Here is a 14421-nt window from a genome sequence, read left to right as displayed (position 1 = left end):
TGAAAAACAGAATTTCTTAAATATTCATCCAAAATGCCTCCTTAGAGCTGACAGCAGTGCGCCAGTGAAGGACGAGGTCAGAGGGAGCCTGGGAAGGCACACTCCCAACAGAGACCTCTGGTGCGCATGCTCCCAAGGGCAAGCGAAGGACGCTTACGTGAGGCCTTAGGTGGAGAGGGTAGGGGCGACCGTTACACGGGGCTCAGATTTTGTCTTAACATAAGACTGAATTAGATCAGCCATTGCAGGTCAAGAGGAACGCATGGAGAATTGGCCAGGGTCAATATCTAAGAAATTTACTTTTTTCTTTTAATCTTATTGTTTATTGGTACTTTTTAAGTATAGAGTACAGTTACGCTCATCATCATTGGGAACTTGTACCTTTACATGAAAGATCTTGGTTCTCATTTGTCCCCATACTCCTGCCCTCCTTTCACCCCTTCCACCCTCTCCTATTTAAAAAGACTATGTTTCCATTTTTTCCTTTTCTTATATTTTTTCTTGTCCCTTATTTCCGTTTCCCTACACTTCCCACTTCCCCTACACCTTTAGCCCCTTTCTTCCTATTTTAATCATCAGTTATACAATTTACATCTTTCATTTTTCACACCAGAGAGACTCGTATTTACACATATGTGTCTTATTTATTTCACCGAAGAGTATGGCCTCACTATGAATACATTTTCCTATGAATGACTAGTTTCTATGAATGATTTCTAGATTCTTTATGGCTGAGTAGTACTCCATTTTATAGAAAAAACACATTATCTTTATCAAGTCTCCAGTTGATGGGCAGTTGGGCTGTTTCCAAGCTTTAGCTACTACAAACTGTGCCTGTATAGCCATGGGTGAGCATATATCACTGTGGTATAATTCTTTTAACTTTTTTGGAAAGATACCCAGCAGTGGGATGGCTGGGTCAAATGGGACCTCTAATCCTAGTTCTTTGAGGTCTCTCCATATTGATTTAAGACATTTACTTTTATAAAAATGTAAATTAAATTTCATTTTTGTCTCATCTACAAAAACAAAATTGCAAATTGCACGTATCTGCTCACGTGATTTTTTTTCTTTTTTTCTGTCTGTGTACATTTCACAATGTTCAAATAGAAGTAAGCATGTCTAGTCAGGCATGGTGGCTCACACCTGTAATCCCAGCACTCAGGAGGCTGAGGCAGGAGGATTGCTGTGAGTTTGAGACCAGCCTGGACTACATAGTAAGTTCCAGGTCAGTCTCAACTACACAGTGAGACCCTGTCTCCAAAAAAAAAAGAAGAAAAAAAAGGAAGTAAGCGTGTCTGACTCCTTCATCATTTATCGTTTTGGGAGTGAGAACTTTGAAAGTCCTTTATCCTGGCCTTTCTTCTTTTTGGCATGTGTGTGGTAGTGGAAATTGAACTGAGGGCCTTTTCAGTGAGCCACATCCACGGCCTCTTTTATTTTACTTTTTATTTGGAGACAGAGTCCCACTGAGTCACTGTTGCTTAGGTCGGGCTTCTACTTCCGGCCCTTCCAAATATATGGCACACAGTTGTTTCCTGCATTCACCCTGCCATGCAGATTCACACCAGATGCCTTTGACCAGCAGTTCCCCAACTTCTATTCCTCCTACCATCCCCAGCCTACTCTAGTCACCAAGCTGTATGAGATCAGCTTAAAAATGTATCCCTTCAGCTTTGTATATTATCCACTCCTTTTATTTTGCCTGGCCATCCTCCTGGGAAAATGAGTAAAAGGACCCCTATGTTATATGCTCCCAGGTGAATGCCACCTCCGGAAGATGAGCCAAGAAAAGGAACAAGCGCTTTCCAAAGTCAGCTTCCAGGGAGGAGCGGAAGGAAGAATTCACCCGGTGAATTTCCGAGGATCTTCCGATGGCCCCTCCTGCAGAGAACCGGGCTGAATGGCTGGAGCAGGAGATGGAAATCAGCAGTTCCGACCACCTCATTTGACAGAAGAGAGAGAAAAGGACTGTGGCTCCAGGAGGTGAAGTGGTGTGCTGATCTTCTCAGCGGCAATGCTTAGCCTAGAGTATGAGGCGGTTGGCGTGCCAGCCCAGGTGGTCTCTGTGGGCGGAGCGCAGGGTTTGCTCCACGGCATCCATTTCCTACACTTTCCCCACCTGCCTCAGGCCCTGTCCTTCTCTCCCGAGGGTGCTGCATCAGCGGTGCCTCCATCCTGCCCCTCCCCCGCACCCTGCACAGAGTGAGAGCTGTCCAGCCTCGCCACTGCAGTCACGCATCGAGCCACTAGTGAACGTGCACCCAGCACACACACCGTATTTGTGTCGCACTGACCGGTCGTGATATCTAAGTAACTGAAAGAAGGGGATGAGGCTGGTGCCTCAAAGGAAAAAACCAGCCTTGGAATAAAAGATTTTGCATTTTCGAATGAGATAAAAGCAATAAGAAAAGATCAAAGAGCCACGGAGAGCTTTTCACCAGGACACAGCAGGAAAAGCTACTGACTATGTATCCCAAGTTCGATCTCTTGGCCTGGTGGGCCATAGAAATTCCTCTCAGGCACGTTGCATGTTAAGTCCTAATTTTCAATACCGCTAGGGTAATTTTGTCTCTTTCGGTCCCTACACAGGTATCTAATTAATAACCTGGGGATGTCTGTGTTAGAGCTGAGAGCCACATATCATAGAAATGGGAGAATCAAGATGCATTGTTCTAAAGCAGTGGTTTCTTATATTCTGCACTTCAATGAGCTACACCCTGGAGTCTGTGGAAGCAAGGGCACCAGTTAACTTCAAGAAGAAAATCATAATCTTGAACTGGAAAAAAAAATAAAATCTGATGTTTAAAATCACAGGCAATGGAAAATTGTATTAAAGGGCCTGGCATCACTTTGGCTGGTGTTTTATGTGTTTCTATGGAAACACCTGGAAGATCAAATGCTTCCTGTATGTTTCAGTGGACAAAGTGGCCTCTACCATCCTTTCTAAGAGGGCTCTTTAATTCACATATGTAGCAAGCCGATCAGGAACTCTATACATTCACAATTACAACAATAGCATTCTTGTGATGACTAGCTTTCCCGTGTACCTTGCCATAATCTGACACTCTCTTGGCCTCTTCCTCTCCATCTCATTGTCCCCTAAGTGACTGATTACATGGTCCTGTGGGGAAGAAACAGAAGCTACGAATCTGGTACCCATCTGAGCAGGCTTGTGTCCAAGAGCGGATAGTGCAGTCCAATGCTGAGATTCCACGGCAGCTCAAGGGTGGTACAAAACGTACGGAGAACCAATGTGGAGCCTGGAGAAGGGTTAGAGAGAGGGAATCCAAGCAACTCAAGGTGCACAAAGTTATACAGTAATATCGCTGCAATCTAAAGTGAGCAAAGTAACAGGGTGTGAAGCGTTTAATCTAGCAAAATAATAGCTTGAAACATTTAAATAATAAGAAAGCATACAGATACAAGGCCCTTTACAGAAGTTTCCAATCTTATGACATTCTGGTTGTCCTCAGCAACCTCTGTGTTGCCTTCCATGGCATTTGACTGTGGGTTAGTGTATATCACATTTATCTGATATGAGCAAGACATCCTTCTGGAAAGGTGCTCAGGTTGTGTTCTATATGTTATGAGTTATCTGGGTCCTGGCTGAATGACTTATGCAAATTGCTTTCATTTCCACACTTTACAAGCAAGGCAGAGTATCCTAGGAATAAGCAGAGACTTCACAAAATACTGTGAAGTGATTCTCACATTATCTGCTGTGCCTAATGCAACTCACCTGTAAGAAAACTTTGAGTTGCTCATTCTTAAATTTTTTCTGTAGCATTTCCCAACACATGGGTGTTTTAGTGTCTTTTTCTCCCAAAGCAAGGAAACGTTGAATAGAAATTCAGAGTGATACACATAGAGGCACTGAATTCAGTATTTACAAATTTAATGAGGGGAAAGTCAGATTTTCATAGAAATTTATAGGCTAATTTTTCAACAAAAGAGTTTTAATAAGTGCAGACCTCTTGCGTATTTATGAAAACCCTATTCTATATTTTATGTTTTATACTATTAAACTATGCATTAAATATTATACAACTCAACTCACTAATGAGTCATATAAATGGACATTAGTTTTGCAGTTCAGAAATGTATTTAGGTAACACGAGACACAAAGAAGATTTATATGATACGGAACCAAGAGGTACCAAATTAATAACATAAAATATAATAAAGTAGTAAATATATCAGTAGGAAAATACTATGTCCCATAATGTTACTTCTGTACAACAGGTGAAGTGAAAAGGGCTCTTTTCTTTATTTATATTTCCACTTTGAATCTGATGGAGCTAGAAATGTAGGAAAAAGTGACAATTGTTTTGAATGACAAAAGGGTATTTAAAGTATTACCATGTTGAAGCAGATGGAGACCCACAGAGTAAAAAGAAAAAAACAGGAACTACAAGGCAGAGACTGATCTGGCTGAGCAGGAGAACCCCAGTTTGTTGGCTGGGTTCTGACAATGTCAGCTCCTCCCCAGATGGGGGTGTAACACCCTGGAAGCCCCATTCATCCTCAGAGTTTATGGAGACAGCCTACTCCTTCCACCCAGTGGCAACTCCGCTCCCCGGACCAGATGCTAAGAGTGGACCAGCTGCCCAGTAGCCACCCGATGTATGGCCATGTGTCTTGGCATGGCAGGCATGAGGTACATTAAGAGTGTGACTGTTTTTACAACAGTGCAGATGAGGAGAGGGAAGGACAGCACTAGTCCTTTATTGAGATTTTGTGCATGCTAATGATAAAAAATGTGCATGACTTCGCTTACCTAATCTTTTATTACCACCATGAATACTTGCCTAATCGAAGCTGCATCTGTGGAGATGTGGGGTGGACCAGCACCCAGGTAGGGTGGAGCGGTCAGCAGTGAGCTGCTGCAGATGGCCCATTTCCCAGGACGAACCTGGGGCGCACATACAAGGGCGTTTCCCTTCCAGGTCTCTGCACCCCTAGGTGATCATAAGCCCAATGTGTATCCCACAAACTCCTGAGCTTTCAACTGGAATTGCTTTGAATCTCTGGATTCTTTTGCGAAAGCAATGTTTGTTTGTTTTTCTCATTGAGTTTATTGGTGCATTTTAGATATACAGTACAGTTACATTCATCATGGGAATCTTGTACCTTTACATGTCAGGCCTTGGTTCTCATTTTCCCCCCTTGTCCCTGCCCTCCCTTCACCCCCTCCTCCCTTCCCTATTTACAAATCTTTATATCAATTTTTCTTTTTCTCCTATTTTTTTCCTTATTTCCTCCTTTCCCCTCCCTTTCCCACTTCCCCTACACCTTTATCCCTTTCCTTCCTATTGCACATTGTCAATTATACCATTAGGATCTTATTTATAATTATAGTTTTTCACACCAGAGAAACTATTCAGTATTTACACATGTGTGACTTATTTATTTCACTTCAGAGTATAACCTCAATAGGCATTCATTTTCCTATGAATGACTAATTTCTCATTCTTTATGTTTCTTGACAATACTCAATCTCCCTTCTTCACAGTAGTATCCCTAGCTGCTGTTTTTATTTAGGAATTCATTGTGAATAAGGGTTTAGATGATATCTTTTTAAATACAAAAAAAAAAAAAGAAAAAATAACCGCCTCTGTCTATTATTTAGCATTAAATCATTGTTGGTGTCCTATTCCTAACACAGGTAAGGAAGCGTCTTCCACCTTCCACAGACTCTGACCAATTTGTTGTTAGAATGTGCTATTTGAATGTGCTTGAGGAGGTTTTTCCTACTCAAAGGGTACAAGGGATATTATATGGATAAATATGTTCACATACCGTATTTCATATAGCTTTTCTAGCATGTCATTTTACATTATAATATTTAATTCACCCATAATGCTTTTCAGCATAAATTCTAAAGCATTAATTACATTTTTTTTCTACAAATGTTTGGGCAGCTCTTCGCACTCCTTGAAGATCGAAATAACTTATTATATTGTCCAGGTTAGGGTCTATTATGAAGTATTTTTAAAATATGAACATATTTCTAAATTTTCATTGTTTGTCTACTTGGGTTTCCTACCACTTTATAAACATTCATTTTATAAACTGCATTTTACTGTAAAGCTTTTACATTTGTATGCAAGTAGTTTACAAGTCACTACAAAATTATTTGAACAGAGAAACTATCTACCAATATTTTTAGATCTGGCATTCACATTTTTTAATCCATGTGGCCTCTTTAATTATATCATTCTGTAGCAGAATCCCAGTTTTGAGGATCATAAATCTTTTTCCTGTTTTTTTTTTATTATTATTCTGTATGGTGCAAGTTTGGCCAGTACCCCTACTACCGATTCAGGGGAAGCAGAGAAATGAGAGGCCACGTCCTCTCGTCTGGAGGATCATTAAGTGGGTACTTGTGTCTCAAAGACATAGTATTATGTCTATTTATTGGAATGAACTATCCTCCATTTCCTTCTGTACTTGTTTTTTTTTTTTTCCTTCACTGCTTTATGTTTCCTAATTCACATTTAATCTCCTGTTCAGGTTTTTGATTAACGAGCAGTACCAGGTTGTGGATTGGCTCTTTATTTAGGAAACATATGTTCTTACTGTCAGGACACCTCATCTCCATGGATATTTTCACTAAAAGGAAAGAAGGCACTAAACATCTCTGGGACTCTCGGGCCACCATAGTGACAACAGCATTGTCCTTGCCACACATGTGTAGCATGTTCTACTCTTAGTACACAGTTTGGGGACTGTGGGGTCCCCTTTACCTATCTCTTCCATTTGGTCTTCTGCTTCCCATCCCTGAATACTGTTTCCTTTCGTGGCAGGTATACTCTGGTGGTATTTTGCAACAGTATAAGAAGGTGGCTTCTATGACAATCTTTGACATGTCTCTCTTCTACAACTATAGGCTGCTCCTTGGAGAGGCGTGGTGTTCTAGGTAGGCAATCAGATTTCTTTAGAATTTTGAAGGCAGAGCTTCATTTTCTTCTCTCTTTCATCCTGCCACTGAGAAATTTCATCTTTCACTCTGTGGGTCTTCCCTTTGTAGGGGGTACTGAATAGTTTGGATATTGAATGGATCTCAAAAGGCAGTATAACAATTCCTCAACCCCCAGGAAGATGTTTTTGGCAGGAGGTAGAACCTTTGAGAAATAGGGCTTTATAGGGTCTTTAGTATTTGAGGCAATAGCCCTCAAAGGCGTGAGGGACCCCATGTACCCTTTCTCTCCTTTTACTTCCTGGTGGTTAAGTCAGCGATTTTCCCCTGACACAAGCTTACATTATTACGGGCTGCCTCCCCACAACTGATTACAGACTAGAACCTCAAAAACTGTGAACCAGAATAAGTCTTTCCTCCTTCTAAGTTAATTATCTCAGGCATTTTTAAATTCTGATAGGGAAGCTGACTACCCCAAAGGTTTGTCTTCACTTAGATCTACATAAACTAACATTGTGGACACATTTTAGACCTTCTGATCTGTTCATTTATGACTTTAAGTCCTAGAACATTTAAAAATTGTGTTTATTACATATATTCTTATCTTTTATTTCTTTCTGGAAACTTTATCATTTAAATGCTAAGTATTCATAAGGGTATCCTTTTATTTTTTCTTTAAAGAATGTTCCCCTCTACTTTACCAGTTCAGATAGTTAATTTTGTGAGCTTGAATGAGTTATTCACCCACCATCTCAGAAATCCAGATTCTTCCTCTGTAACCAAGAATAAACAGGTTGATTTTACAGGAGTGTTTGAGGATTACTACATACAATCTTTCATAGTCTTTAACAGTATATTTTAAAGGTCAGTTACCCAGTAGGTTTTAATGATTCTTGACTAAGTAGTATGCAAGTTTGCTTTCTTCATAAAATTTTTGAAAAATATAGTTAGTTCTACACAGAACTCCATGGACCGATGAATATGTTTCTCTGGATTTCTTCTACCTAGATTTTGCTTTCTCGTAAAGTGACACTTTTTGGTCTCTTCATCAAGGTACATTGGGCAGCAGGATTATGGGAAGTGAAGCCCATAAAAAAAAAATCTGTTTTCTATAGGCAGCAGCCTCATATGTGGACTAAATCCATAATACCTGAAGGTCACAAGAGGGAACTGGGAGGTGGGAGTTGGTATCTGTGAGTGTGTGTGTGTGTGTGTGTGTGTGTGTGTGTGTGTGTGTGGTGATGGTGATATTTCCTTAGCACAAATAACAGAGCTCTGGTCAGCCAGCGTGGAGATGAGGCACATCTCCTGCACTGCCCTCCTGGGCCAGGTGTGCCCCAGGCTGCTCCAAGTATCCTCTGACAGCACTCACATGCCTCTCCACCTCCTCTTTGCCCCCTAACCGTCGAATAGACTCCTGAAATTGCCTCTTTCTTTCCTACTTCTACATAATCTTGTGTAGAAGGTGACCATGAATCATTCAAGAGTATTTTTGAACCCATTTTTCAAATACTACCTAAGCCTTAGGTGTCATTTCGTGACTCTCAATGAAAGGAGGGTATTGGCAATGAATCCAATTGAACATATTATCAAGCTATTAAAATGGGAATTTATAAGTAGTTTTCAAATGAGTTGAAAGAAACAAACATTTGCTTTCTTAATTCTTTTCATATTGGTATACGTTTGCAACATCTAATTATCATATGTATCTTGGGGAACTGGAACATATCTATAGCACTTAAATCATTTTTACTTTCCATTCAACTCCTTCTCCTTCCATCTTACTCCATTCCCAAATTCCCAAATTTGTGCTTTTAGAAATAAACATGTGATTTCATATCTATATCCATTCCATATTTAAAGTCATAGGGATAGTATGGGATTATTGTGATTGTTACATAAACTAATACAAGCCTTCTAACTACCTAGTGCCGTACCTCAGGGATATTATTAGTTAAGTAAGTAGCACCTGCTCTTTTTGTATTTCATGTTTTATTGTTCTATGAAATTATATGAAGGAAGCGTTTACATCTTAAGAAAGAGACTGTGAGTTACATCCACTTCCTGAACTGATAAAGTCATGCAGGGCCTGTTCCCAGAGGTGAGATTTAGGCTGTGCCTCACTGTGAATCTAGGGCAACACCAACCAAGATAAATGGGAAGTCAGCTGTACTCATCTTTTCTTGAATGTGTATGGCTGTGGCCATCTTTACTACACGTCTCTGGTGTGACACCAGCTCATCTGACAGAGCTATTTGGAAGAGTTTCCTTGCTATTGCCTTAAGTATCGGTGCACACCAGTTCCCAAATAATGTGGGATAGCATGTGCCATAATAACACCATTTATGCAGCGACACTGCAGTAATAACAGAGTGGTGGTTTTTTTTCTGGATAAGAGAAAGATGACATATTGTAGATACTGTAGATAACAGAGCTGTAGATTTCATTGTGTCTGGTTATGGGGGACCTGGTTCGTGGCCCCAGGACTCTGTATCTGTATCAGTGTGATAGCAATGCTTTTTACAGACGCTGGCTTCGGGACAGGTTCATTGCCTCTTCTCAGTGAGGGCTGTGGATATTTTTTGGAATGAAAACTGTGGGTGGGAAATCCACCACTAGTGCCTGAGATACCCTGATTTCCTTTAGTAATACAGTTGCCTAACCTTAAGTTATTCAGGAATCAATTAGTCCTATAATAATCATCTTAATTCAATAAGTAGAAGAGAATGTCAGCCCCACTACACTGTTCTCTTTGTCCTGTCTCTAGTCCACCCAAGGATGCCCATGCTCCATCCATCTGAAAGCTGAGCTTATTGACTGACTACAACAGTAGGTCACCAACCTACCCAGAAGTGTTTGTCAGGAAATCATTTCTGTATCAGAGACTCGAATGGTTTCCAAATACTACAGGGTCATCAATCATATTAAAGAAAAGAAATGCAGACATAGAGCTGTTCAATGTTGGGTCCTCCAGACTGGACTTTTCAAACAGAAGCAAGAGGGGTACACTAAACAGACATTGTCGGCAACATTGCTATGGCGGTGTGGGGTGCTAGGTGACATCTGTAGTTGGCCACATTTGCAACTCTGAGTAATCTTGAATCAGGAGACCTATCCAGATGTAATAGGACAATTATTTCATGAAAGTATTCTCATTAAAAATTAAATTAACTATTATGTACACAAATGTGTACACACATAATTTGATTCGAAAAGTACAACCAAAATAAAGCATGTAAGATCATTTTCTCTGTTGTTGAAATTCTAGTGTTAGAACTTCTGAACTATCAGCACTTTAAATACTTTCTGGCTCTTAATTTCATTATCCCTCATCTGCATATAGGACTAATTGTAACATATTCCATCCAGGGTGTGAAGATCAAACATCATGTGTCTTTGTCAGCATTGGAAGGCAGTGATGTTTTATACTAAGGTGAATCATTTTTCTCTTCAATAGATTAAAATCTCCACAAAACTCTGCTGCGGACATGAATAAAAAGAAGAACATTTTGGACTGATTTTCAAGAAAGGATTAATACAATGTTGGTGAGTTACTGGGTGAGTGTATCCAGAGAGATGGAAGAGATAAAGTTGATTGATATCCGTGTACAAAACTCAAGAATTTGAGTGATTCTCAGCTTGCATGGCACCCTAAATCTGATGTGCAAAAGTAGGTGGAGATCCAGGAAGAGTGAGTAGCTGACCAAAGGACTCTCCCTTAATTTAATGAATAAATTAGCTCAGGCAATACCACAGAAGCATGACCCTGGAGTCTCTCAGGGAATTCAAGGCCAGGACTCAGTAATATCTATATGAGAATTGCTCTTACAGATAACCTGACAGCACTAGGAAATCAGCCCTAAGACCGTGACAGATTAATTTCATTAAGTCATAAGAAGATTATTTGTGTCATGCTGAAATTTTTCAAAAAGCTGGGATATCTTAATAAATATTTCATGCACAAGAAGTCATCGTAACTCAGCACTGTAATAATTGTGCTCCAAACAGTGAGACAAGTCTGTCCTCAGAGGAGTGAGAGTGTTTACCACAAGCATGACCAGAGGCAGCTAATAAACTTGGATTGAAAAGGCACACAAGGCAGGTTTGCTCATGGGAAATGTTAGAAGGTAGATAACCTAAGGTTCATCCTTCAGAGAAATATAGGAAAAACAGGGGGGAAAGGAACAAGGGCCTTCTGATTTGATATGTTTAATAAAAACTGTCCCTGGTGTCTTATTAATGTTTCTTGACAATGTCTAAAACATGTCCACATTCACTGGTTGCCAAAACTCTTTTACAAGCCCGGGGAAAACCTTTTTCCTTGTATAATTAATTGAATTATTTTACAAATCACATAGTCAGGAATGGAAACTTGGTCTTTTAAATCAAAATAAATTATCTCAACTCTTCTACACCTCTTGATATTTGTTCAATAAGCTCTCAACCTCTCTGCTTCAATTACCTTTCTCCTTAAGCTACCCTTTCTGCTGCTCTTTGATTAATCTTCATCAGTATACAGACCATTCTTTTACTTAAACACACTTATTTATACAAAAAAGCCCAAATTTAATATTTAAGACCAATGCTCCAAAACTCGTTTACACTCTTTAAATATTTGGACTATTGTTGATGGGACACAGAGTCTTGAGCATGCTGGGCACGAATTCTACCACTGAATCCAACCCCAGCCCCTCTATTACATTTCTGTTCAGGGGCCAGACATGGTAGCTTTTAAGTACCATGAGAAAGAGTGCTGTTGTTGTTGTTATTAAGATTAATGAAAAACAACCAAAACATTTTAATCAGGTTAATGATGCAAAGGTATGCTGCGTGATGGAAAATGAAGTTGAATAGCAAGAAGAAATTACTGTCCACAGGAGAAATGCAGGTTGGTGGAAATGAATGTAATTCAGTGTACTTCACAAAGTCATCATACGGTCTGTCAATTTTGTCTTCATCTAATAAAGTAATGTGCAATTAAATTATTTGTATAAACTAACCAGAATCAACGTGCCAGGTTTAACCCAAAGATTGTAGATAAGAATGCTTACCTCCTCTCCTGAGTGCTTCCTGTGACCCTCAGCATGATTCCTAAAACCGATTCTCCAAGGAAGAGACCGAGGTAGAGAGGCATCTCAGACCTTGCCCAAAGCCACGTGTTTGCCAATGGGACACCAGATCCTGCTCCTTTCGCAGGACTTCGTCCAGGAGAGAAATCTGCCTTGGCACCAAACCCCTTTGATCCACGTATGAAGCAAACGTGGGAAACAAGCACATACCTGTAGAATAGCCTCATCCTTGAAGCATATATGGGAGATACTTTGGAAGAAATAAACATCTTTATCAGAAACATATGACGTGGAAGGCCTTAGAGATCACTCTCGGGGCTCAGTTCAGGCACAGATGTCCAGATTTCCCCAGGTGAACGAAGTCGGTGCTACCTGCTCTGTGCCCTTGTTCTCTCCAACCCAGTGCAGAGGGGGCAGGAAATGGGCTGGGATCTATGGCTTTGTTACCTGGCTGCTGCCTCGTTTTAGATTTTTCTTTTACAAAATCTGGTAACTGAAAGGTGCCAGTGAGCCTTGGGGGCTCCAGCTCCATTTCCGTGGTGTTTGTAGACCTTTCTCCCTTCTGTTGGTTGTAAGGTCTGCATCCCCCGCTCCCTCGCAAGGCCAGCCTGAGTGTGTAAAGCTGATCCTCTTAACACATTATTCTGTATTTCACCTGTTTTGACTGTTTCCCTCCCTCTTACATGCTCACATATGTGCACGCACGCCGGCACACACACACACACACACACACACACACACACACAATGGTGTATTTTGAGTAACAGTTTATGTAGAACCTCTGATCTTGAATATTTCTTATGACTCTATATTGATTTCAAGAATAAAAAGAGCCAACAGGAAGTCTTGTGTGGAAGTTCCCATGAGAGCCTGGCTAAGTGCCACACACATATGGAATGGTGAGGTGACAGTCAGAGTGTTGTCCTTTTGATGACAGCAGGTCTATCATATCTTTGCTATATTTTATCTATATCTATATCTATCTATCTATCTATCTATCTATCTATCTATCTATCTATCTACCTATACTTTCTCTGCCATTTCTTCAAATACATAGCAAGAGTAGAAACAAAAACTTTCTTTGCCAGGTGGTTTCATAGGGGAGAAATACTATCAACTTGTTTTTCACGGGTATTATTATCTGAGAACAATATCAGCAGGTGAAAAGAGAAAAAAAACTAGCAAAGCAGCATGAAATGTGAAGGCTGAACAGAAGGGAAAAGAAATAAATAGCAAATTCAATGTAAGAAAAAAACCAGGAAGAAATATGTTTTTCCTTAGGAAGGCAGAGGCCCTGTAACATGCTCTCCATTGCTAGCTATTTGAATAGTATTTACTATGTTTATATCACTTACTTTCTGCAAGCTACTTACACAATCTTGAGCTTCTTATTAGAGATCTCAGAAGGAGAAAGAGTGTTCGAGATGAACCCTGATTTGGAAATGAAACAGTTTGAGCCGGATGTGAATTAAGGGACTCCTACATTCAGAACTGTTGAATAAAAATTCCAAACCTGTTCTCTGACTTGGCAAACTCTGTCCTGTTGAGCTCATTGAGGCTGAAAAACTTTAACCTCACATGACAAACTAGACACCTGTTCTTAGGGGACTTTTCTGCTAGGAGAAGTGAACTTTCTCTTGCGCTCTTGACAGTGGGGAAAATATTAGTGGCCCAAAGAATTAAAATATTGATAAATGATGATATTATGAAAATGAGCATATTATCACTTTGCTGACTTATATCATGTTTTCCTAGGAGAAAAGGCTTAGTGCTTTCTCCTTGAAATGATTATCATAAACCAGTAATTGGTTCCACTTCCAGATTTTCTCTCTCAGAATTTAATTCCCTAGTGCGACTCTGTGACCATAGAATCATGTTACTTGCTCATTAAAAATGTTAGATGAAGCCTTACTGCTTTCTTTTTAAAATCTATCTATCTATCTATCTATCTATCTATCTATCTATCTATCTATCTATCTATGTATCTATCTATCTACCTACCTACCTTTGAAGTAGAATTTTCCTCTGTTACCCTCAAATTTCCAGATTCAAGTGATCTTCCTGCCTCAGCCTCCTGTGTACCTAGGACTACAGGTGCATCTCACTGTACCCAGATCTTGTTGCTTTTATATTAAGCCAAAGTTGACCTAAAAAGGAAAAAAAAAAAAGGTAACTTCCACCATAGAAGACCCCTGCATCACTATTCCTCTAGGGGGAATAATATTGGGTTACAACAAACTGTCCCATAAATTTCTATTATAAATTTGTACTTGTAGCTGGCTGTGTGTCTCAGTAACTGGGGGGGGTGTAAGTAACAATCTTTGTGTTTACCCACTTGGTATGATGAACAGCAAAGTGAATGCACTTGTGCTAATGTATCATAGACTTTTACCCACATAATGCTCCATCTATCAGAGTTTGCATATATGT

General features: G+C 39.9%; 1 long non-coding RNA gene across 1 annotated transcript; it reads left to right on the top strand.

The window, feature by feature from the left end:
* Window positions 1–206: 206 nt before the first annotated feature.
* Window positions 207–2739, top strand: LOC104862708. The gene is made up of 3 exons (XR_780412.2): window positions 207–279; window positions 1761–1986; window positions 2593–2739. It is a non-coding gene; the product is annotated as an uncharacterized LOC104862708 (long non-coding RNA).
* Window positions 2740–14421: the final 11682 nt, after the last annotated feature.

The sequence above is a fragment of the Fukomys damarensis genome, unplaced genomic scaffold, assembly GCF_012274545.1.
Source record: "Fukomys damarensis isolate Sample0158 unplaced genomic scaffold, DMR_v1.0_HiC HiC_scaffold_17, whole genome shotgun sequence".
In the NCBI taxonomy this organism is placed as follows: Eukaryota; Metazoa; Chordata; class Mammalia; order Rodentia; family Bathyergidae; genus Fukomys; species Fukomys damarensis.
The sequence above is the reverse complement of the archived record's forward strand: the minus strand, read 5'-3'. Positions and strand labels throughout refer to the sequence as shown.